General features: G+C 38.2%; 1 pseudogene; it reads left to right on the top strand.

The window, feature by feature from the left end:
* Positions 1 to 769: 769 nt before the first annotated feature.
* LOC131490628 (glutaredoxin-1-like) lies at positions 770 to 1,128 on the top strand (annotated as a pseudogene).
* Positions 1,129 to 4,230: the final 3,102 nt, after the last annotated feature.

Below are 4,230 nucleotides of genomic sequence, written 5' to 3'. Positions count from 1 at the left end.
CTAGGAGCACCTGGGTGGCTCAGTCGGTTAAGCATGTGACTCTTGATTTCAGCTCAGGTCATGATCTCACACTTCATGAGATCAAGCCCCGCGCTGGGCTCTGCTCAGACAGCACAGAGCCTGTTTGGGATTCTCTCTCTCCATCTCTCTCTGCCCTTCCTCTACCAAAATAAATAATTAAACATGAAGGAAAGAAAGAAAGAAACCAACAACATTCCACTACCCATTACATCACTACTGTGATGATAGTGAACTGACACAGGAAGTCGCAGAAGGGTTCTTGGCAGAAACTCATTAAGTTTCCATAATTAGAGAGGATGAAAGCAGACAGTGGAAAAGATGAAAACTACTCTATTTCTACTACTATAGATCATTTAAGACCTGTCAGGCCAACTGAGTAATCCAAGACATACAGGTTTACTAGGTTATGGCAAGTCCCCTCCCTGATGCAGTGTTTAGTAGCACCAAAAAGAAAGCTGGTTGCAGTCACACCGTGTCCCTGGACATGAAGCTAGGCTAAAGAGACGTTGTATAAAGAACTTTACCTGCATACTTTGACATCACTGCATACTAGAAAAGAAAATACAGGAAAATGAAAGCCCCCCTTGATGGGAATATCTATGATCTATTTTCTCTGTACCTATTTCTGGCTTTAGAACTTCATTGTCCAGTACAGTACCCACTACCATATGTGGCTATTTAAGTTTAAATGTAATTAAATTAGATTAAATTAAAAATTTATGGGTTTGTATCCTGAGCAATGCCTACAATGGAAGATTCCTCCCTAGGAGGCAGCTGCCTGTCAGCATGGGCTCAAGAATTTGTGAACAGCAAAATCCAACCTGGAAACGTGGTTGTGTTCATTAAGCCCACCTGCTCCTACCACAGAAGGATCCAAGAGCTCCTCAGTCAATTGTCTTCACAGAAGGGTTTTTGGAATTTGTTGGTATCACAGCCACCAGTTACACAATCAAGATTCAAAATTATTTGCAACAGCTCACAAGAGCCAGAAAGGTACCTTGGGTCTTTATTGGTAAAGATTGTATAAGTGGATGCACTTATCTGACAGAAATGCATCACAGTGGGGAACTGTTGAAGCAGCTAAAGCAAATTAGAGGTCTACAATAAGTATAGAGCAGACCCCAAGCTGATATCCCCTATGAAAGCTGGATGGCACTGCAGATGATGACCACACTTCCTGGCGGATATATGTGGGGCTAATAGCCCCAGCAACTGTTTCCTTAAAATTCTGAAATATATTCACCAAAAAAAAGAGGCGTGTAATTTTTTGGGAAAAAATAGCTTTTGCTTTTTTTTCATTCAGTATTAAAACTGAGCCAACTTGCCCCAAACCACAGGTCTGAAAAGAGTGATGGACATCCTGAGATTCCTCTCGATTGGCCCTTCAAGTTCCAAAAGACCATGACAAGTTACAGCTTAGGATTCAGTCAGGGACCCAAAAGATGTCCTCTCTTCGACACGTGTTTCTTACGAACTGTTCTCTATATGCCAGGACTCCTCTAGCTCCAAGCCAGTGTTTTTCAACAAAGTTTATCCCAGACCCTCTGGGATGAATCTATAATTGGTTTTCTGCTACTGCTTGAAAGTTATTTTGTTGAGTCTGACTTTTTGGAATTTGCATTATGAAAACAATATGTATTTTCAATATGCTTTTTCAAGCTGCATGTGTTTCCCCAGTCATCATCCCCATCCCACCCCATCCTATCTTGAGAATCTCTGCTCTGAACCAGTGTTCTTAACCTTAACAATTGACAGATCTCATAGGAAATATTCAACAGTTCTGTGAAAGGACTTGAGGACCCAATTTGAGAAACACCACATAAGTTAAACATGTTTGGTCTTCACTTGGTGCCACAGGGATCAAGGGTGCAAGTGTAGCTGCTGTGGCACCTCTGTTATGCAAGATGGTTGTCCAGGTAATAAGTCTGTGTTAACTTGTTCAGAATATGAACAGAAGTAAAAAATAAAATTTAAAGTGTTATCACAGAAAACTTGCAACCTCCTCCCCTAAGATTATCTCTGTGAAGTGGCCAAATTTGAGAAACACAGTCCTAAATGATTCTCTCTCTCCTTTTTCCCTCCACTCTGTGAAATCTTTAGGGTCTCTTACTGTGACATTTGTTCTAGAATTGCAATATTAAGTTAATTTCCTTCTTCAATCTCTAGTGTGAATGGTTAATTTCTTTTCTAATAAAGAAATACCTAAAGATGAAAAAAAATTCAGTTCCTGAGCTTCACTAGCCAAATTTCAAGGCTCAACTGTCACATGTGGCTAGTGACTATCATATTAGACAATGCAATATAGAACATTTCTTTCCTAGAGCACTAATTGGTAGTAATACACAAGTACTAACCATCAAATTTACTTGATGAATTTCAAAAGTCTATTTGGAAAAAGATATATGAGAATCAGAAAAAATATCAAAAAAAGGGAAAAAAAACAGGGAATGCACACTGAAGTAGTAGGAAAATACATGCAAAGCTGCTATAATTAAACAGTACTGGAGATATCAAAAGAAATAGAAAAATAGGTCAATGCACAATTTGCTAGTACAGAAATATTTCTAAATATATCTGAGAATTTAAAATTTTTTAAATGTGTCACTTCAAATCACTGGTATTAGAACAATTAGATGTAAATTTTAGAGAAAATAAAATAATTATTAGCTACTTACTTTACATCAATTAAAAAATTACTCCAGATAAGATTAAAGATCTAACTATGTTCAGGGGCGCCTGGGTGGCGCAGTCGGTTAAGCGTCTGACTTCAGCCAGGTCACGATCTCGCGGTCCGTGAGTTCAAGCCCCGCGTCGGGCTCTGGGCCGATGGCTCGGAGCCTGGAGCCTGTTTCCGATTCTGTGTCTCCCTCTCTCTCTGCCCCTCCCCCGTTCATGCTCTGTCTCTCTCTGTCTCTCTCTGTCCCAAAAATAAATAAAAAACGTTGAAAAAAAAAATTAAAAAAAAAAAAGATCTAACTATGTTCAAAACAGCTTAACAATCTTGACATAAAAAAGATGGAAAAGGCTTTTTAAGGAAGATAGGAAACCAGGAATAATTATAGATACAAAATAGGAAAAAATCCTGAGGTATATATAAACCTGAACCTTCAAATCAAAACGGTTTGCTGTGTAACATGCATAGCAATGAAAAGAGGCCATTATCTGGAAATGGCTTTAACATATTCTAAATTTAAAGGATAAGAAGAGAATTTTAAAAGGAATCCAAGCAGGGGAAAAAAATGGCATCCCCCCCAAAAAAAGCATACATTTTAGTCAAGATTCCTTTAAACAGTAACAAAAAATGACTGTATATTTAACTTCAAATTCCAAAAAGTAATAATAGTATAGGCCACTTGGACCACAATTCAATAAAGGTGGAAAAAGTTTTTAAAGTATACATCTAAAAAACCAATCAAATGTAAATGTAAGGACACAAAACCACACTGTTCTAAATAATTCCTAGGGCAAAGAAGAAATCAAAGCTCTAATTATAGACTGTTTAGAAAAGAAGGATACTAAAGAACCCCCAGCTCCTGACAAATGATGAATTAGCTTGAGCTACAGGATTCCTCTAAAAAAAATTAAGAAGTAAATAAGAATAAAAGAAGAGAGCTCAGATACAAAGAACTAATCTGCAAGAACCTCTTGCAGAGAAACAAAGAAGCATCTTCTGGAATCTTCCATTTAGACAAGCTTAAGAGGAGCCTGTCTCAGATTCTTTCCTTAAACTCACCAGAAGGTCTATAAGCTAGTGCTCTGGTTCATCACCCCTCCTTGCACATTACAGATAGTACAGTTACAGCCTCAGATGAAACTGACCTCACAGGCAATAACAGCTAGATAATAAGAAGTATATGAAAAATTATATTTTATAAAGATGCCCACACCTATATGTTCATTCATTCCCATATGTCCTTCTTACAATGTAACTGACACTCCCCTCACCAAGAAATGTGTTCTATGTTCTTTCCTCTTGAATTTGGGCAGAGACTCATGCCTGCCTCAAACAATGGCATAAGGAAAAGTGATCTATATGACTATATGATCTATATGACTTCCAAAATATATTACGATTCTGCCTGATGTTCCTTCTTTTTCCTTCCCTCTCTCTCTCTTTGGAATGTAGCCACCATGTTGGGGAGAAACTTAAGCCAAGAAGAGAAGTCACATGTGGGTTTTCCTGTAGACAGCCCCAACCAAGATCCAGCC

The sequence above is a fragment of the Neofelis nebulosa genome, chromosome 1 (assembly GCF_028018385.1).
Source record: "Neofelis nebulosa isolate mNeoNeb1 chromosome 1, mNeoNeb1.pri, whole genome shotgun sequence".
NCBI classification, from domain to species: Eukaryota; Metazoa; Chordata; class Mammalia; order Carnivora; family Felidae; genus Neofelis; species Neofelis nebulosa.
The sequence above is the reverse complement of the archived record's forward strand: the minus strand, read 5'-3'. Positions and strand labels throughout refer to the sequence as shown.